The 21,854-nt window shown below is 44.5% G+C and overlaps 1 protein-coding gene and 1 long non-coding RNA gene across 7 annotated transcripts in view; one reads left to right on the top strand and one right to left on the bottom strand.

Annotated features, from left to right (window-relative positions):
- NPS (neuropeptide S) overlaps positions 1-21,854 on the bottom strand; it is a 60,005-nt gene that overhangs the window by 21,265 nt on the left and 16,886 nt on the right. The gene's annotated exons all lie outside the window — the stretch shown is intronic.
- Positions 14,893-19,861, top strand: LOC120409059. Of its 2 annotated transcripts, XR_005601083.1 has the most exons (5): positions 14,949-14,997; positions 15,494-15,546; positions 16,676-16,824; positions 17,181-17,249; positions 17,645-19,861. It is a non-coding gene; the product is annotated as an uncharacterized LOC120409059 (long non-coding RNA). The 2 variants fall into 2 exon arrangements; XR_005601084.1 differs by lacking the exon at positions 15,494-15,546 and having other exon boundaries at positions 14,893-14,983.

Genomic DNA, 21,854 nt, shown 5'->3' with positions numbered 1-21,854 from the left:
CTAATTAGTTCGACCTAGAGGGCTCTTTAGTTCAAATTCTGTACTCCTCCCCGACGAGGGGAGTAGCGCCAAATTCGACATGGCTATGTCGAATTAGGCTAGGTGTGGACGGAAATCGACCTTAGTAGCTCTGGGAGCTATCCCACAGTGCACCACTCTGTTGACGCTCTGGACAGCAGTCCGAGCTTGGATATTCTGACCAGCCACACAGGAAAAGCCCTGGGAAAATTTGAATTCCTTTTCCTGTCTGGCCAGTTTGAATCTCATTTCCTGGTTGGACATCGGGGCGAGCTCAGCAGCACCGGCAACGATGCAGAGCTCTCCAGCAGAGGAGTCCATGCAATCTCTGAATAGAAAGAGGGCCCCAGCATGGACTGACCGGGAAGTCTTGGATCTGATCGGTGTGTGGGGCGAGGAGTCTGTGCTTTCGGAGCTGGGCTCCAAAAAACAGAATGCAAAGACCTACGAGAAGGTCTCCAAAGCCATGAGAGACAGAGGATACAGCCGGGATGCAACGCAGTGCCGCGTGAAAATCAAAGACCTGAGACAAGGCTACCAGAAGACCAAAGCGGCAAACGGACGCTCCGGAGCCCAGCCCCAGACATGCCGCTTCTACGAGGCACTGCATGCCATTCTCAGTGGGTCTGCCACAACTGCCCCACCAGTGACCGTGGACTCCGACGATGGATAGTGTCGACGGCCTGTTCCTCAGCGATGTTCGCGGACGGGGAAGATGAGGAAGGGTTTGTGGAGGATGAGGCAGGTGACAGCGCTTACAACGCTGGTTTCCCCGACAGCCAGGATCTCTTCATCACCCTCACGGAGATCCCCTACCAACCATCCTCAGCAGTTACCCCGGACCCTGAATCGGGGAAGGATCAGTCGGTAAGTGCTTTAAACATGTAAACTTTTATTATTAATGTAACAGGAATCTGAACTATGTGAAAAGGAGGTTTATATATATGGGGATAGAACAGAAATCCTCCTGGGAGATCTCTACGAAGCTCTCCTGGAGGTAATCGAAAAGCCTCCGCAGGAGGTTCCTGGGGAGAGCTGCGTTATTGGGTGCTCTGTGGTAGCACACTTTTCTGCGCCAGGCTTTCATGAGGTATTCCGGGAGCATTGCCTCCACGAGCATGGCAGCATAGGCCCCTGGTTTGTGCTGGCTTTCACGCAGCATGCGCTCTCTATCTCCTTCAGTGACCCTCCTCAGGGTGATCTCGCTCGGCGACTCCTGCATCTAATTAGGGGAATTACTGTAATGTTACGCCTGGTCCAAAGTATTTTTAAAAAATCTCCAGACAGACGGCGTAGCAGAGACTCAGCACGCTGCTGCGTGACAAGCGTAACGGAAAGCCAAAGAATCAAATGGACGCTCATGGAGGGAGGGAGGGGGGACTGAGGACGCAAGCTATCCCACAGTTCCTGCAGTCTCCGAAAAGCATTTGCATTCTTGGCTGAGCTCCCAATAGCTGAACGGTCAAACACATTGTCCACGGTGGTTCAGGGCATAGCTCGTCAATGTACCCCCACCCCCCACCCCCAGAAGGAAAAGGAAAAAAAATCATCTCTTGACTCTTTTAAATGTCACCCTATGTGTACTGAATGCTGCTGGTAGACGCGATGCTGCGGCACTGTACTGTAGCATCCTCCCCCACCCCCGATGGTACAATACGACTGGTATCCGTCCTCATCATCAGCCTTGTGGCAGACGGTGTAGTGCACTAGGACTGCTATCCGTCCTCGTCATCAGCCCATAAGTAGACGGCCTGCTAACCATCTTCATCATAGCAACAGGGGGCTGAGCTCCATCAGCCCCTGCCCTTCATGTGTAAAGAAAAGATTCTGTACTGCCTGGACTATCATAGCAGCAGGATGCTGGTCTCCTCTCCCCCACACTGCTTAATGTCCTGTCTGGACTATCATAGCAGCTGGAGGCTGCCTTCCCCTCATTTCATTTCACTAACAAGTCACTGTTTCTTATTCCTGCGTTCTTTATTACTTCAGCACACAAATGGGGGGACACTACAACGGTAGCCCAGGAAGGCTGGGGGAGGAGGGAAGCAACAGGTGGGGTTGTTGCAGGGGCACCCCCTGTGAATGGCATGCAGCTCATCATTCCTGCATGATCTGACACGGAGCGGCTGTGCTCTCTAGTTCTCTGATACACTGCAACCCTAGTACACTTGCCCCATATTCCAGGCAGGACTGATTCTATTTTTAGATACCATAAAGGAGGGATTGAGTCATTCCCAGTTTTCTCTTTTGCGCCCCCGGCTGATCTCGGCCAGGGCCACCTATGACAGCAGCAGAAGGTATAGTGCAGTAGGACTGGTAACCATCATCACATTGCCAATTTACAATGGCATGGTAGATGGTACAATATGGCTGATAACCATCTCTGCTGTCATGCAAAAGCAAATGAATGCTGCTGTGTAGCGCTGCTGAATCGCCTCTGTCCGCGGCATCTAGTACACATACGGTGACAGTGACAAAAGGCAAAACAGGCTCCATGGTTGCCACGCTATGGCGTCTGCCAGGGTAATCCAGGGAAAACGGGCTCGAAATGATTGTCTGCCGTTGCTTTCCCGGAGGAAGGAATGACTGATGACATTTACCCAGAACCACCCGCGACAATGATTTTTGACCCATCGGGCACTGGGATCTCAACCCAGAATTCCAAGGGTCGGGGGAGACTGCGATGGGGTGGAACAAGGGCAGAGTTTATGCTTTCCGGATTGCCTGGAGCAGGAGTGCGCACGAGACAGGTGCTGTGCATGGTCTTGTTCACAGAGACAGACTAGACTGTGTTCATTGTTCGCAGAAATGTATCTTTGCAAGGAATTCACTCCCTTTTTCCCATCACACAGCTTCGACTGTCTCCAGACCTGCCACAGCATCCCCCTCACAGAGGCTGGCAAAGATTAGGCGGCGAAATAAAAAGACACGGGACGAGATGTTAGCTGAACTTATGGGCTGCTCCCGAGCCGAGGTGGACCAGCAGAGCCAGTGGAGGGAGACCCTCTCTCTGTACCAGCGCTCACACAGCGAACGGGAGGAGAGGTGGCGTGAGGAAGGCAAGCAGGCGTCTCAAACGCGGCTTGGACTAATGAGGGAGCAAACGGACACGCTCCGGCGCCTTGTGGATGTTCTGCAGGACCGCAGGCAGGAGGACAGAGCCCCCCTGCAGTGTATCTGCAACCACTCTCCCCCGCCACAAAGTCCCATACCCCCCTCACCCAAAATAACCAGAAGGAGGGGCGCCAGGGGCCGTGAAAACTGTCACTGCACCCCAGCAGAGTGCTCAAGTACCCAAAAGCTCTCATACCCTAAATTTTGAGAAGTCCTTCCCTTCCTGACTCACCCAAGCCCCAATCCCAGTTTCATCCCCTAACTGTCTAGTTAATTATTAAAAATACTTTGCTGTTAATTACTGTTTCCCTCATGTTTTTTTACAGAAGACTGTGTTTGAAGGGAGGGGTGGGGAAGGGGGTTGGTAATTGCATAGGACAGTCACCTTTACCAGGGTACAGACACTGGGGCAGGATCAGCAGCAGGTCACACACACAGTGCAGTCAGTAGGCACCCTGGTCGGTCTGGGAGGTGTTTTCCAGGTTCTGTGTGGGTGGGGGGGTACGTGACTTTGTAGTGGGGGAGGGCAGTTACAGATCTTATGCAGCGGTCCTTGTCCTGGACCACAGAGCCACGCAGCAGAGGAATCTGTATCCGTCCTCCTCTGCCACAAGGTCACATAGCCCCCGCACACAGAGTCCCAAAAAGGAGGGATGGCAGGCTCCGTTGAAACAACCAGTCCGGCACTGCGGACCGCTCTAGGAGCAGGAGCCTGTCATTCCTCGAGTTTAGAGGCGGTCTTTACATCACCGCACACCCTACCCAGCACAGTCTGCGTCCCAGTTTCAACCCTTTAACGCAAAGTCATTAATAAAGAAACCTTTGTTAAGTAACAATGGAACATGTATTTTATTTTTACACGTGTGTTGGAAGTGGGGGAAACGGGGTGAATGGGGTATGTAACTGCAGAGGATAGTCAACAGTAACTGGGTAAAGAAATAGGGGCAGGTTCAGCTTCTCTGTAAAGAAACTGAACAGTCACAGGTCACGCTGCTCGCTGAGGAACCTAGGTTTCAAAGCTTCCCGGATGCACAGCGCTTCCCGCTGGGCTCTTCTAATCGCACGGGTGTCAGGCTGAGCGTAATCAGCAGCCAGGCGATTTGCCTCAACCTCCCATCCCACCATAAAGGTCTCCCCCTTGCTCTCACAGAGATTGTGGAGCACACAGCAAGCTGCAATAACAATGGGGATATTGGTTTCGCTGAGATCCGAGCCAGTCAGTAAGCTTCGCCATCTCCCCTTGAGACGTCCGAAAGCACACTCCACCACCATTCTGCACTTGCTCAGCTGGTAGTTGAAGAGTTCCTTGTCAGTGTCCGAGGCGCCTGTATAGGGCTTCATGAGGCAGGGCATTAGCGGGTAGGCTGGGTCCCCGAGGATCACTATAGGCATCTGCACATCCCCAACAGTTATTTTGTGGTCTGGGAAGAAACTACCTTCCTGCAGGCGTCTAAACAGACCAGAGTTCCTGAAAACATGTGCGTCATGAACCTTGCCTGGCCACCCGACGTTGATGTTGGTAAAACGTCCCCTATGGTCCACCAGTGCTTGCAGCACCATTGAAAAGTAGCCCGATTTCTCAGCAGCTGACTGTGGAAGAGGTGGACGATAAGGTGCGAGGAGTTGACAACGGCCATAACTGCAGCAGGCTCCATGCTCACAGTGCTGTGGCGTCCGCGCTGTCACTGACCAGAAAAGTGCACGAACAGATTGCCCACAGGCGCTTTCAGGGAGGGAGGGCGGGAGTGACGGTTCAGTGATGACAGTTACCCAAAACCACCCTCGACACATTTTTTCCCCCAGCAGGCATTGGGGGCTCTACCCAGCATTCCAATGGGCAGCAGGGACTGCGGGAACTGTGGGATAGCTGCCCACAGTGCACCGCTTCCAAAGTTGATGCTTGCCCCGTTAGTGTGGACTCACAAAGTCGAATTAGTGTCCTTAGTGTGGATACACAAATTCGACTTCGTACGGTCGATTCCACAAATTCGACTTAAGTTGAATCGAACTACTCTTGTAGTGTAGACATACCCTAAGATGTTACATTGAAACCATCTCTTTAAAGATACAACTCCTATTTTTCAGTAATTCCACTATAACATTATTTCCACTTTATATCAAATAAACATTATTGACATGTAAAAGCTGATTTGATACAAGCCCTTATGTGCAGCTTTAACATACAAAATTCACAAAAAAGGAAGAAAACAAATGGGGGGGGGAAATCTTTGGTATTTAAGAAGAAGCATTTGCCAGTCCTTCCTCTCACTTCACAGTGACTTTTGTGTGTGTGTTTGCTTTGAATGGGCAGATTTCTAGGAGCCGGGAAGTGTGTAGCTGTAGTAAACAAGCAAAACCAAATGATGTTAGGATGCATAAGGAATAGGATAGAGAATAATATGGAAAAAATAAAAAGGTCATTAGTCAAGACAATGGCCTTCCTGCTGAGGATAGCTCATCTCAATTGATTGGCCTCTTACAGTTGGCATGGCTAGTTCCACCTTTTCATGTTCTCTGTATGTATAAATATCTTTTTTCTGTGTGCTCCATTTTATGCATCCAAAGAAGTGAGCTGTAGCCCATGAAAGCTTATGCTGAAATAAATTTGTTAGTCTCTAAAGTGCCACAAGTACTCCTGTTCTTTTTACGGATACAGACTAACACGGCTGCTACTCTGAAACCTTTTTAATACTGTGTACTATTCTAGTCACCCCAGTCTGAAAAAGGATGCAACACAGAATCTCACCCAGTGATCAGCTCAAGGTCTCATAACAAGTCAACTGCTGGAAGTAGAACCCAAGAGCTCTGGCTTCTATGCTATTTCTAAGCATTTCTGTGTGATAAGACTTGTGCAGGTGCATGTCACTCTGTCACAGTAAGGTGGCTTAAAGCCATAATCTGTTCCATGATGCCAGAAATAGAAATTAGCTGTAAAATCACATTTTGTGGATCCTGTCTTGGACTTATTCAAAAGGTGTCCTCAACAGCATCAGAGTCACAATCCTGTATTTTTAAAGTTTAAGTCATAATCTATAATTACGTTCTGTTTTCCCATTATAGTTCAAGCATATAGGAATAGCGTGGGCTCATATGGTGAATGTTTCCTCATACAGCTCTGACAATCCACATCACTGCCAATTATGCCAAACTGTGCAGTGGTTTTGAGCATGCTCCTGCTGAATGTCATCATCACCTATTGACTTCAGTCCTTAGTGCTACACAACATCTGGCTCTTTGTGAAATGCATAAACATCCACTGGGACCTCTGCTGAAATCACCAAGTGCATATCTGTAGCCCACTGCAAATGACGAGAATAACCCATTTTATGTAAGGCACGGGTGGAAAAAAATCATATTTATAAATAATCTTGAATTTTTAAGCAAATCTTCCAAAAAAGAATTTACATGGTGCCTAATGATAAAAGTTAAAGATTGTTGGAGACAAATTGTTTAGCATGCAAAAGCCCAAATGTGCAAATAATTTGAGAGCTTGTATTTAGAAAAATACAGCAGGCAAAAACTGCTCAACAAATTTAGGAGAAGAGTAATTAGCATATTTGCTATGCATATTTGCACACCAACATAAATTATGCATTCAGAAACTTCTCAGATAGGTAGCAACTTCCCTTAAAATCTAAGAAAAGATGTCAGTATCAGGCTAAAGACATCTGTCAAAGGTTAAATCTAATTTCAGTTTAGATGGAAGAGCTGCCCCAACTTAGAAAGTAGGATAAACATTTAGTGTCTGATGGAGCAGCAAGGATGAGTCCATACAAGAAAGAGAAAATGCAGCATAGCAAAGCCTTAAAAATCAATGTGGTGGGTAGCAGCGGGGACAAAAGGAAACTGAAGAAACATTGGAATGACTTAAGAAGAAGAGATCCCACTATAAAGAAACCAACAGAAGCAAATATGCCTGGTCTACTGGAGAGTAGCTTGGTTTAGGGAAAACTTTAACCCATCCTGAGTCAAGATTTTTTATGAACACAGTCATGTGTGTATTGTACTACACCATGCTCTCAGTTGCCCTGGTTCAAAGCCAGAGAAATGTCTTTGACTTCAATGGATTTACACCAAGGTAACAGAAGAGAATTAGGCCTATTATGTACAGGATACACTGTCTTAACAAGTGATTCACCTGTAACTTCATCATCACTGTCTGTCCCTATCCATTTTTATGTATAGTAAATATATTTCAGTTTCTTAACATACAGGCACATTTCAGTTTGTCCAGGCTTTTATGGGGCAGTAGGAGAATATAAAAGTAGACCAGCAGCTCTCTTAATCCCCACACTCCAAGAGCTCTCCTGGACAGGTGAGCAGGTGAGCAGCATGGGTTTTACATGTCAGTCAATGTGAAGACTAGAATTCTGACCTCCCCAGTGTGTGGCTGATCTCCAGGGCTGCTGGGAGAGTGCGCAAAGCCAGGATTTATGGCAGATGGTTATGGCCTGCAGGCCCCAGATAGTGGCTGTCATTTCTGTTTACTACTCTGGCATCATGTGGCCACAAGAACAGGTATTCGGCAAGGGTCCAGCCTGTTTCTTCTGTCTCCCATTTGACTTTTGAACTAAGGATGTCAAGACAAAGAACTATAATCTATAGCAGATGTCTCCTCACACTGTATTCCTTGCCACCAGAGAGGCATTATTCTCTCCTGGTCTTACTCCCCAATGCTTGCTCAGCCCTAGAACCAACCAGTCCACCACTCGTCTTCCGACAGTGGGGAATTGTTTTTCCTCTTGGGACATAGTTTCTCCTTTGGGTACTGGGTCTCACTCTTGCTTCTCAGCTTAGCTGTCTTGTTCTAATGCTTGGGTGACTTCCACTTGTGGCCCTCTGTAGTGGGATGGTCACCCCGTTCCATCCTGAAGGGGTTAAAGCAGCCCTGGAGAGGGCTGTGGGTGGAAAAAGCTGGGCTGATTGGAGAAGCCGCCACAGCTGTGGCCAGCTCAATCAGGGCCCAGCTGGCCCTATAAGAGGGCTGAGGGACAGAGACCGAAAAGAAACACTCTCTCTAGCTCCTTAGAGAGAGAGGGATCGGGCTGCCCGAGAAGCTGAGGAGGGTACCTAGGGTGGAGCAGTGCTGGGGAAGGGCAGAGGGAGCTGGGGAATGCCAGCCTAGCAAGACCCCAGGCTGCAGGCTTAGTTAAGGGCCCACAAAAGGGGTACTGGGGTTGCAGAGGGGCAGCCCAGATATAGGCAGAGGCAGCTGGTCCAACCCCCCCTTGCTGCTGATGAGTGGTTTATAGATTGTAGTCTGCCCCAGGAAGTGGGGGCTAGATGGTGACTGGCACTAGCCACTGAGGCAAGGTGGCCAGAAGCCTCCAGTGCAGTCCACCTCTCTACAGCCACTTACTACAGCTTATCCACAAACCAAACCACCAGTGTGTGTCCCAGAGCAATTTTCCAGTAGGGTTTCTAAAACCTCTCTAGAGCCCCATCCCAGCATCCTGTTCCTTCAGCGAAATGCTGAGGGAGTTTGCCAAGGAAATAATCAATTAGTGGGAATCAATGACTGGGTGTCTTTTGGGGGTGGAGGTAGTAGTGGTGACCATTTTTCTAAGGTATAAGTTAAATCTTCTGGCTAAAGAGTTGTCAGACCCAAGGAAGCTCACCTAGAATAAAGCTACCAAACTCAAATTGCTCTACTCTTTAAGGTACTCAGCTACCATAGTGTTATATAATGTAGTAATAGAAAGGCAAAGAAAGGTGGGACACAGACCACTCATTGTGACAGCCAGGCAGTCAACCACTATGTTGGGAGACAATCAATCCAACAGAAATCTGCAGATCTTTGGCTACTGAGAGGGTTAGTTAAGGTATGTCTACAGTATAGTGGCTCATTTATGGTGCTGCAGGTGTGTTGCTGTATCGCCATAGTGTGTCCGAAACCGATTGCGGTTCGATCAGCTTTGGTATTGGGAGAGGAAAAACCAGGCTGGACCAGAATTAAGTTTAAAGCCAAGTGGCTGCGTTTATTGGGGGGATAGTTACAACGTTGGCCGAGGAGGGGGGCAATTCTTAGCTGGGATGTTATTAAACAATACAAACACACCCAAAAATCATTAACAATACAAATCTATACTGCTCACTGCTTCACACTGAGTAGGCAGACACACCAGTTACACAAGGAGGAAATCGGGTTCGTCAGAGCGGTGCCCGGTGCAACACAGAAAAAGAGACCCACAGGCCACTGCCTCAACCGCCCTTGCTTTCACACTAAGGGATTTACCCAGAGTGTGGTGCGGCTGTGATTGTGCAGGTTCCACTCACACAGACCGCGGGGACAGAAACCCCTTGGTCAGCTAATCCTCAGTTGAAGACAGCACCTAGCACCAAGCACTCCACACAGAGACAGAGCAGTAACTCACACAACTTAAAACAGTTTACAATTAACTGTCTACTAAAACCCAGAAGAACTATACAAACTAAACAACTGTGCAATTATGAGCTCAATAATTCAATTCTCATATACTGTATACACACTTGGTACTGAGTTAGGGAGGGGGGAAAAAGAGGGGAAGCTAGGTAAACAAACTGTCAGAATTTAGAAAGCAAATATCGCACTCCAGGCGCAGCTGACCAGCAGAGCAGACACCAGAAGCATGACGAGCTGATGGAAATAGATCCAAAACGATAAATCCAAAGCGATAACGAATCCAAAATGACACAACACAAGCTAGCTATAATGGGAGGAGACCCTGGCTGAAAGGTTGATCAGGCCCTTCAGCTGACACGCGGATACTCCACAAAGATTTTGGGGGGGAACCTAGTTTTATTCGAAGGGTCTCACTCACTCGTGTCAGCATCTGATTGGTCCCTGGCTCCTACACCCTTCAGGCTCCGAACTGTTGTCCCCCACGCCAACAGGATCTGCACACGGCACACTGGCGTCTCTGCACAAGGCACTAGCCTGACCCCTAGATGACCAGGCCAAAAAGAGCGGGAAAATGCACACAGCACTAGAATGTTGCACACCGCACCTCAGGGTTGCACACGACACCACGGTGTTGCTGGGCAGAATTAGGTCTCTGCCCTCTCCTGTGGAACAAGAACCTGGTCCAAGATGGAGGCTGCCTTGTCCTTTTAGCAGAACAAGATGGCCGTGGACCGACAATTGGCCATACAGAGCCATAACTATGTATAGGGTTGCGACAAGTGTAGATGCTTCCTACATTGACAAAAAGGGGCTTTCCATTGATGTAGTTAATCACTTCTCCAACAGGTGGTAGCTAGGTTGATGGAAGAATTTCAGCCTATACCATGGATGATGTCAATCTAACTACAGTGCTCAGAGTGCAAAAATTTTGACAGCCCTGAGTGATGTAGCTAGGTTGATCTAATTTTTAAGTGTAGATCAGGCCTTAGAGCCAGTACTTAGAGCAGTGAGCAAGAGGAGGAAACTAGAGGGGGAAAACCAAGAAATTTATACTGAATGTCCCCATCTTTTACACACTGGATGAATAGGGCTTTATAACTGGGAAGGGATAAGGTGCTGGCAGTTTGGCAGGTTTTTAATTACAGCAATGTATCCCTGAAAGTGAAATGCAGATCAGCAGGCCCATCAGCTGGAGGTCCCCTCAATGTCCCAGGTAGAGCCACCTAGGACTAGGGGTGATGATGCAGGCAATGCCAACTAAGCAGTATGTAAGCTGTATCTTGATGTCCATAGTCCATTATTTAGACTACAAGTAAATGAAGGTTCATGTCCTCATAAATTTGATCATTTTGGATGCAGTGGAATTCAGCCCTCCTACAGATTAAAGATTGATTAGGGATTAATAGAGGCTGGTCACTAGAGAGCCCATATCCTCCATACAAGAGGAAGACGTTCCTGCATAAGTGACTGGCAACGTGGACTCTAGGAACCTGCACATCATTTGTGAGTGGGGAGGGAATTTGTGCAAGTCCCTTTTCCAAAACTCAGCTTGCAAGAACTAGTTTCCATTATGCCTGGCCAATGTGTCCCTTTAATTAGGTTTTTTTTTCCTACCGTGTCCACAGCAGATACTCTCGAACACTACCACCTCGCATCACCCAACCCATCAAAAACCTTTTGCCTAGAAATGGTCTTTACATGAGTGTCTTACTAAACTACAGAAAACCTGAGGGATGTTTTAAAGGGACCACTTCATACTCAAGCAAATTTCACAGTGTGTATACATGAATATTTTTAAATTATCGCCGGTAAAAAAGATAAAATCAAACCATTATTCTGCCTTGCTACAGCATTCAGCCAGGACAAAAAGCCCATAAGTAGGAGGGAGAGGGTGAGAGCAGGTGCTCCATATCTACACAGCTCTAGTCATCAGTTATCAGATGGTACCCTTTGTTAAGTTTATGACTGACAGCAAGGAGCTTTACTACTACTGCAAATGTCAGGCCCAGATCATTATTTGATGACTATCATTGCTGGCATAAAGGTCCTCATGTAGAATAAAGCTAATGTTGCTGTCGTACAATTCAGTGCCCAGCCTGACATGCCTTTTGTCTGAATGTAAGCTTTTGAACCTGGTTCCCCCGCCCCACAATAAAACGGCTCATCCAAGAATATCACATACCAAGGGACATCAGAGTTTTCAGCTTTCTCCCTTAAAAGCTATCATGCATCCCTCCACAGTTAATAATGGTAATTTAACACACTGACATGAGTATGTCTTTAGGGTGTTTCCTCTGGGACCGTTATTGTTTGGTCTCTTACATTAGTATCTAATCTGCTTTAATCTACTGCCTTTTTGGCCTTCTAAATTCCCATTTTAACTTTAAGGTCCCTAATCTGGATGAGGAGCCTTAATCTGGCTGAGGAAGACTAGACAGGACTCATTTTAGAGTCTATTAATTATTTTAGAGTCTATTAATGACACTCTTTAATCAGTAATAAGGATTACCAATAGTAAGAGGAAGTCATTTTCCCTGTGGACAGACTATCCTATAACTGCCTACAGCAGAGTTTCCTTTTATGTTCCACAGAGACAGCTAGTACTGACCATTTTGAAGACAGAATAGTCAATGGACCATTGTTCTGTACAAATATGGTGTGTTTATGTTCCTTGATAATGATAAGCAGATATTGCAAGGAATCAAGTGTAATCCTCCTCCCCCTCTTCCCAGCAGTCCTTTTCCCAGACCACCATGGTACAGAAAGCCAAAGCCATCCATTCAGTCCTCACTAGGATGTTTGTGTCCCTGCCTTTGCTCTTACCTTCAACTGGGAAGATGGATGAGAAAAAAAACCTGCACCCCCAACTCCTTCACTCTTGCTCCCAGAGCCCTGTAGTCACTGCTAATCTGTTTAGGATCCTACCTGGTAATATCATTAGTGGCCAAGTAGATAAGCAGCATAGGGTAGTGGTCAGAGAGATGAATGAGCCTCAGCAACCTTTCCATAACATCTTGTATGCGGGCTCCAGGCATGCAGCACACTTCTTTGGACACCATGTCAGGTTGTCAGATGGATGTTTCTGTCTCCCTCAGAAGGGAGTCCCAACCAAAGCACTCTATGTCTCCTCCTTTTTGGTGTGATGGTTGTGAGCCTCTCAGTCTTTGGAGCAGGTGGCTCCTCCTCCTCAGATGTCAGGGTGTGCTCCTCACACTTCTTGTTGCTAGAACGGCATACCAATTCTTGACCTCAATGGACAGGGAGCCTGGGTGGGGGCTCGAGAACTGTCTACTGCCCAAAGTGCCCAGTAGCCAGTTCTCCTCCTTCCTCTGGTGCCACTGTAGTCATCAGGCTAACATCCTCCATCCCATCTCCATGTGTATCCTGCTGATGAAGTACACGTGCTTCCAGAGGCCAGAGCCGGCTCCAGGGTTTTTGCTGCCCCAAGCAGCAAAAAAAAAAAAAAGATCCACGATGGCGATCTGCGGCACTACCGCTGCTGCTTCAGTCTTTGGCGGCTGGTCCTTCGCTCTGAGAGGGAGTGAGGTACCCGCGGCCGAATTGCCGCTGAAGAGCCGGATGTGCCGCCCCTCTCTGTTGGCCACCCCAAGCACCTGCTTGCTGGGCTGATGCCTGGAGCTGGCCCTGCCGGAGGCTACACAGATGAGCCCCCTCCTCTTGCAGCTCCCTTACCTGCTTCCTGAGGGACTCCATCATTACACATCTCTCACACTGGGTCTTTCACTTTGCCTGGCTTTCTGTGGAAGGGGCATGCAAGCTGCATCCCCAGTAAGTCAAGACTAGGACCTGGTTAGAAGCCTCCTGGATCAGGATATCTGGCTGGCCAAGGCCAGGGCCTTCATAGGTTCAGGCAGATGAAGAGCAATGCACCGTTTTCCTTTTCCATTTTCTTCCCATTATAGGTTCTTCCTTGTGTAGTACCTGCAAGTTAAGGAGGGGGCGGGGGAAGAGAATCTTTCTCCCTGCCTTTCTCTGCTGGGAAACTCAGCTGGCTAACTCCCTTAATCTCCCAGCACACCAAACACAGCAAACCAGCCCAGAGTCCTACCAAACTTCATGGCAAGTTCCCAGCACAGAAAAGTGTTCCTTTTTGTCCCCCAAAATTAATCAATGGCAATAAGACAGAAGTGGTCTAGAGATATGCACCAGATGGCTAACTCCCTTAGGCTCACCAGCCACATATCTTACTTCTTATGTAGTATTATTAAAATTTATATTGAGAACTGGATAATAATTGGGTAACCTATCTGTGGATACAGTGCACTTGGTACTAATTGGTTATATGCACACCTGCCTGCCTCATTTGGTTTACAGATGCTGCCCTCCATTTCTAATGTCTTCTTAGCTGCATACGCAGCATAGAATAATGGGGTCATAGCCTTAATCTCTCAGTGTTTGCCTAATTCCTTTGAACCTGAGCATTCCTATAGCCTTCATTCACTGCATTTCACCCATAAAATCACCCAAACCTCAGAGGGGAAAGTTCCGAGCCAGCTCACCAGATTTGCTCTCCCAACATCAACAAAAATGGGAAAGCATTCTGTACCAGCAAGAAAGGAATATGGGCAAAGCTGAGCTCCTGGACCCTATTACGTCTGAAGATATTACTGTTGCCTGGGAAACCACTCTCTTTGTATACATGAGATCACTAAAATATAGTCTATATGTTTATCTTTAGATATGAGTTTATCGCCTTGCCTATATGCTGTGTCGGGAGAAAAACCTGATATTGGATAAAATTTAGATTGCAACCTGCTAAAATTGATTAACTGTTTTGTGGTGTTAGAGGCATTTTCCTAATGTTAAATGCAATACAAACCGTTCAGTGTCCAATATCAAGAAATCTCATCTTCTGCTGTAAAGGTGGATTATTCTTAGAACCCTTCACATTCCAGGTTTAACTAGTGCTAGAAAGAAAAACCGTTCTCAAACCATCTGGTATATTATTAGCAGTTCAGTGAGCTCTATCAGGTGAGGCAGATAATCTGTAATCACAGGGAGTCAGGGTTATTTGAGGATTGGGATAATTTATTTAGTTTGGCTGGTTGTGAATGAAGATCAGAATCTTGTATGTTGGGGATTCTTTGTTTTTTAAAGGAACCACACAAGCCACTTTTAATATCAGCCAAATTACCATCAGGATCGTATTAAAAACAAAAGAAAAAAGAAAAATTAGAAACCATCACTGAACAGTCAGGCCATTTGTCTACATATTGTTTCCCATAACAACAAGCACAAGAGCATTTGCACCTAACTGAAAGTTTAGATTTTTGCAGCATGCTCAGCTTGTTCACTTCTCCTGAGTCATTCCATGGTGTCACAATGCAATATTCATGGCATCACATACATATCCCCATACCAAGTCTAGAATGAAGGATCTCTAAATAATTTAGAGATAGGAGCAGCAGGCAGAGAATAATACTACTGGCCAGATAAAAATATATGATAGTAAGCAATAAGAAGTAAGGAAATAAAGTTAGATGGGGTTTTATTAAAATACAATGAGCCGTATTCTGACCTTATACCTGTGTTTTCACATTCAATTGACTTCAGTGGGGATTGCACAAACTCGTCCTTGGGAACATGTCAGCTCTGGGTATTATGTCTAAATCCAAGGAGACTATGAGAGGAGGTTTAGAGAAGAAAGGGGAAGGAAATATAATAATGTGGTGCTGGAAAACTCTTTATATCTCTGGAGTTATCTTAAATAATTCAGTACAATCCTACTGCTTGCTTACTCAAATCACAAGACAACACTGTGCTTTCAAATTTTCTCTGTGTGTTATATTAATTTCAATGGACTAAATGGACCCAAAGAGGAAAAGGTGTTAACATGACCCTGTCACTGTCCAACATAAAATAGTGTTAAACAAAGGTTGTGATTTTGTATATGGAGGGCAGCTTGCTTAGTGCCATGGCAAACACACCATTAATTTTTTTATTAACCTTTTATTAAAGATACAGAAAAGAAAGGGGAGAAGTGTTGAAGCATTTGAAATAAGACGTATTAAGTAAGACTTTCATTTTAATGACTTCCCTTCTTCCATTTCTCTTAAGATGGAAAGAGTTTTTATAAAGAATCCTCCTCTCCTTGCACCCAACCCCATTTGGCAGTCTTTTAGATGGTATTAAAGATGGTAATAACTGTCCTTAGGGGTGGAGGAAGAGAAGAAGTTAGTTGAGCTGTGCTGGAGCAATTTTTGTTGCTGTTAAAATCCAATCCCATTTCCCAGAAAACAAAACAAAACACACACAAGAGAAAAGAACAGCAAAGATAGAAAATGCAACTTCTATCTTCACACTGCTGGAGAAACATAGGAACAGCACATGGTCTTATCCACCACTTTGAGACCTGGCAAACTTGTACCAGCATCAGGTTGTTTCAGCGATTGCTTTTATCTGACTCTCTGGTGACAGGCTTACAGCAGTGTTGTGAAATATACAGTATTGGCCAACTAAGTCAAACTCTTATTAGACAGAAGGAAAAAGGAGGATAGAAAAGTGAAGAACCCAGGTGTGTGTTGTGTGTGTGGGGGGGAAAGGGGCAGTAGGAGTCAGCCAAAGCAGGTGAAGGTGGTGATGTCACCTGGGTCCCTCTCTCTCTCCTGGTCTGGTCAGGATGATGAAGGCCTAATAGCATTACAGTACATCCTGGGTCCTAGAAGATGGTGAGGTTGGCAGCCATGATTGCAAAGCTCACTCTTTCCCTTTCTTTCAGTGAGAAATTTTTGTATTTCCTTCTCTCCTAATTTTCCCCTCAAAATATTTTTAGGACCCCCAAAAAGGGAATAATGGTGGAATAGCCCATCCCCGTATTATTTTGTCCACCAATTAGGCCTAATTTCTGACATACCACTTTTATTAATTGATTTCTAGTCCCACACTTCTCTTGTTTATCAGGCACGGTCGCAACCCAGTCCTTGAATTATACCAATAGACGTTTTTGTTTATACTAATTCAATCTGTCTCCCTTTTGTATCTTTCCCCATCATTTATGATAAGTTGTTGTGCAATTTAAGAACTTTCACTCGCTTATTATAGTTGAGCTCAGAATTTGGGTAAATTGTAGCCCCAGTTATTACAACAGTGTGATACAGGGCTCTTAAGCTGAAATACATCTTTATATCATCAACACTCTAGGTCACAAACTGGGACCCAAAGCTGTGTTTCCTACAGGAATGCCAAAACCTAGCCATGGACACTAAACTCCATTTTGTACTTCAAGATCCCAGCATATCAACTGCCAGAAAGTCTTTTTCTCTGGAAGATCCAACTCCTTCATCCAAGAAGTTAAGTAAGGGGAGAAGGAGTAGTGGGAGTAAAAACCATGTTACTAGGTCTTTTTAAAGTTCTGATTCTAATGGACAGGGCTGGTCTACTAATACAGCCAACAAAGAATCCATGATAACCTTAGGTGAGAATACATTGCACCCTATAAGTAGCTTAACTGTAGAATAAAAGCATACACATACCTCAGAGGTGTAAGGCAGCATTTGGGAGTGCTCCACTAGCACATTTTTTCTATTGTAAACAGGGCTCAATATCAGTGTTAAAGGAATTACTGGGATCATGCTGTTCGCACACATGGAAAATGGAGGCTAAGGTGCATATATAGCTAACTTGATACTTTTTTTTTTAATTTAAGGCACTTTGGTAAATGTTCCAGGGTTTCACCAGTAAAATCTACTGCTGCATCTGGTACACACCCTACAAGGTAATTTTCAGTATTTTAGATATGGTTCAGTATATCATTAAAATTATAAATACCCTTTTATCATGTCATTCATTGGAGTGTGAATTTCCACAGTTTATTATGCTCATACTACACATAAACATAATTACTTTACAGCAAGCTATAAATTCCACCTATTGGAGAACATAATTAGTTTCATTATTGTATGTTTAGTATAGTTTGTTCAAGTACAACAAAAATGTATAGCAATTCTTCTTTGTGAAAATATTATAAACAAATGGAGACAAGGTCTTTTATTTCTAACGCTGACCATTCATTGATAAAGTTTAAATAAATAAATTTCATTCAATAAGAAAAGCATCTATATACTTTGAAGAATGTAAAATTTAAGTATTGCTGATGTCTTTTTTCCTTAGGTCACAGTTGGTCAAATTCAGAGCTGGGGTAAGTGGAATTCAATTGCATTTGTGCCTACTGCTGGCTAGTGTTAAATTTGGTCCTATAACTATCATCGACTTTTTGGGTCCTTTTAAAATGTAGCCTCTTAAAGGGATTTTTACACTGTTTTGATTTAATTGTGGTTTTAATTATTCTAAGGTTCAGGTAAGGTGCTTAGAAATTAATTACCAGATTAGCCACTTTAGGAATAAAATGTTTCTTATTTCAGTTGACATCTGATGTTAGCATAAGAGATGATGTTGACAGACCAAGCACATTGTCCTAATCAGCTATCTCTTTGGGATAAAAGGCTAGCTCTTTGGGATAAAAATAAATAAAATTAAATTACTTTTTCATTTTTTTTTTACTGGTTTTAATACAAATTTCTGGTAGTTAGTGCTCACAAAAAATGCCAGACAATCAGACCAGTCAGCAGAGACAAATGAAGTTGCCCCAATCTCCACCACCTGCCTCAAACTTGGCTTGAAAGGATGACCTCTTGGGATTGATAGGGTAATTCAGTCTCCATGCTCAGTCAAATCTTTGGTCTTTCAGCAGAGACTGCCAATGAGGCTGTCAAATTAGTGCTTAGTGAGGTGGTGTTTTTGTGATGTGGCTGCCTCTCATATAAGTCAGCAAACCTATTTCATATAGGCTATCAAAGAGCCGCTATCAGCATGGGCTGGATTCAAACTAGCCACCTAGAGGTGAATGAATCAATATCCAATTACCAATTCCTGGAGACATCTAGTCCCTCTCTGCTAAGTTTGTTTTAAATAGGAACAAAATGCCAAGATATTACCATGAGACAAGAATGCCATCATTGCTCTTTAGCAGGCTTTTATATTTTTTGTTATATTTTATATTGTTTTACCTCATTTTAATATATCTAAACAGCCTACTACTATTGCTCACAGTCAAAATAGCTGGAGTGGCTGGAAGAAACGGAAGAGCAACTACAGTATTTCATGTGTTATTTTAAAATATAGCAATAGCATTGTGACAGGCTGAAGTAGCTCTACCTGAGCTCTGGCAGACTCCCCTTCAGGCAAGTGGTGAGACAGTCAGCCAGGCTCAGGAGTTCAGAGTTAAATCAGGAATTGCCATGATAACATGTCTGTGATACACAAGAGAGTGTGAGTGTTTGTCTAAGGAGGAGGCAGAAAACCACACCCATTAGTTTGAAGGGGTAGATTGTCTTGGAATCAGAGCTGGGCCTTTTCCTTTTGATTTCAACTTGAGAAGGCTTGAGGAGAATATGAGTGCCCCATCTGTGTAGGTGTCTGCTGACCCACTGCTTCTGCACCTAGTGGTTGATGAGGGAATCCCAACTATTCCCAGGGCCTCAGAAGTTCCATCCTGGGAGCTCTTACTCTGCTTCTGTTGGGCGGTGAAGCTGGAAAAAAGGGAGTTTCTGGAGCCTCTGCAAGGGGATGTCTCCAAGGATTACTGTATTGTAATAGCACTGATCAGAACTAAGGTTAGAAATGTTCTGTTTTAAAATAAGAGTAAACAACCAGCAAGCATGACTGATGCCCCTACCTATGGAACTCTTGATCAACGAGGTCAGGATGAACTCAAGGTGCATCAATTGTAAAGTACACTGCAAAGCCCATCTTTGTGGGAAAGCTTTCCCCTGTAACAATGGCTGAAGTCCCACTGAACTACATACATGAAGAAGGGAAGGGAGAAAAATAAAATCCCCCCGTATAAGAAACAGTTGGCAAAATTTAGGAGCAGTGGGAAAACTGAAGTCCTCTGTGGATAAAATGCAGGTGTTATTTTTTTTTATTTAGTGTCTATCATATTTATTGCAGTGATGGGTGCTTTCTAAGTGACTAACATAGGTAAATGCTTTGAGGGGGCTGAGAGGAGGAGATGTTTCTGCAGATAACACAATACAACAGTGTAGATAAAGCCAGTAATTCAAAACTGCCTGTTTATTTTGTATAAATACATGGATCTGAGTCATAATTTCATGTCCTGTACAGGTTCCTGCCCCCAAGCTTAGTCAGAGGGCGCCCTCCTTCTTATTTTAACTCTAGTAGTTTCTCCTACCATTTGGGCTGCTCCTCCTTTACTGCCAAAATGGGTTTGTGCCGATGGAGCAACTTTGCCATACCACTCCCACAGCTCCTCTTCCCTCCCTTCCCTGTTATACCTGCCCACCATCACCAAGGTAACATTCAGTTTCACCACCATTAAAAACAGGTACAGTTCAAAAGCTTCAGCCTAACATTCAGTTCCCTTCATTTGGAGCTTTCACCCTCCCTTTCCTATCCATCCAGCTGCTCAGTGATAACAGCGCCATCATAGCATCTTATCTCAAGATGTCACAAGTGCATTCTTGTTAAGTATTTCATGGATTATTGAAAGGACAGATGGTCTAAGTATGAACCTCCACAACAAGTTCAGCCTTGAAAGAGAGATGGGTTTTCTATAGCTTTGGCATTATATTGTGCAACTGCCACACCACAGGATCAGGAATTCAGATAGAACCTTTTAAATACGTGTGTTTAGACAGAGTAAATGTATATCTTCTCATCTGAACTGTTTTCTTTTTTTCTATATACTCACCTGAATGCAATGAACATAACCAGTACCATGGATAACTCCAGGCCTAGTGAGGCAGGTAAGGCAATTTAAAAGTAACAACTCTCTTCAATCAAAACAGGTGTTAAAAGGAGCAGAATTTAGAGGACAATGCCAATCACTATGGAAATCAAATTAAAATACATGCATAAACTTGCTTTTTTCCTTATATAACAGAAAAAAATTACAAGAAATAAGCATGTAAAATACACAGGTTTTCAGATATGAAGTGTGGTGTTATTGTACAGGTATTTGTTGCAATATTGTTGTACGCTGATACTGTAAGGCCCATGAACAGGTCTATCTATCTAAGATACTTATATGATCTCCATTACTGTAGCTAAGTGCCTCACAATCGGTAATGTATTTATCCTCACAACATTCATGTGAAGTAGGGAAGTACTATTAGCTTCATATTACAGATGGGGAACTGAGGCATAGAGACACTAAAGGTATGTCTACACTGTAATTACACACCCATTGCTGGCCCATGCCAACTGGCTTGGGCTAAGGAGCTGTTTAATTGTGGTGTAGACATTGGAGCCTAGGCTGGAGCCTGGGCTCTAGTACCCCGTGAGCAGGGCGGGTCCCAGAGCACAGGCTACAGCCTGCGCCCAAACATCTACATCTCAATTAACCATCCCCTTAGCCTGAGCCCTGCAAGACTGAGTCAGCTGGCACAGGCCATCTGTGGGTGTTTAATTGTAGTGTAGACATACCCTAAGTGGCTTGTCCAAGATCGCCCAGAAAATCCATAGCAGAGCAGCAAATGAACCCAGGTCTCTAGAGTCCCAGGCTAATGACTAGACCATCCTTCCTTTGACCTTTACTCACAGGTAGGGTAGATCTTTCTCCCTGTAAGGTCAGTGTCAAAATTTCCTTTGATTTCAATGGTGCAGAATTGTTTTACTCTGGAAAAGTATGCAAATTTTATTTATTCAGTATATAAATGAGAGATTACACATGCATATTTACTAACTGTGTTCAAAACTGTGTGCTAAATTATGCCAGGAATTTACACGGCCAGCAGCTTGCAAGGCTGTGCCATTAAAAACAATGCAAAGTACACTGAAAGCAAAATGAGAATAGTTCATGTATACTAATAATCCAGGAGGGCATGATCAGCATGGAGAATCTAATTAATGTCCTTGAATTTTTTAAGAGGGTTTAAGATATTGATAATGACAGTGCATACATAATCATTTATTTTGATTTTCAGAAAGACATTAATAGACTGTTCCTCATCACAGCATCTTGCGTAAGAAATGAGCTTGGGGGATGCAGCTTGGAACTTCAAAACTGATAAAGAGCTGGTTCATTACATAAAACAGATGTTATTTATCTATGTAGAGGACTAAGTGAAACTTGCCATGGATCCAGATCAGAGTAACAGTAAATATAAAGTGTGAATCAAGTGATATACCACAGGTTTCAGATCTCATTAATAAGTAGGATAAGTGGCCCATATGGCATTAATAAATACAAAGTGCAGTGAAAGCAGAGTTTAAAGCTAATTACATGACATACAAAATGAAGAAAACGGAAGTAAAATAAACCCCAAACTGATTTCTGGGGAAAAATCTCTCTGTGAAGAGT

The sequence above is a fragment of the Mauremys reevesii genome, linkage group 7, assembly GCF_016161935.1.
Source record: "Mauremys reevesii isolate NIE-2019 linkage group 7, ASM1616193v1, whole genome shotgun sequence".
Taxonomy (NCBI): Eukaryota; Metazoa; Chordata; order Testudines; family Geoemydidae; genus Mauremys; species Mauremys reevesii.
Note: the sequence above shows the minus strand (reverse complement) of the source record. Positions and strands in the feature narration are given on the sequence as shown.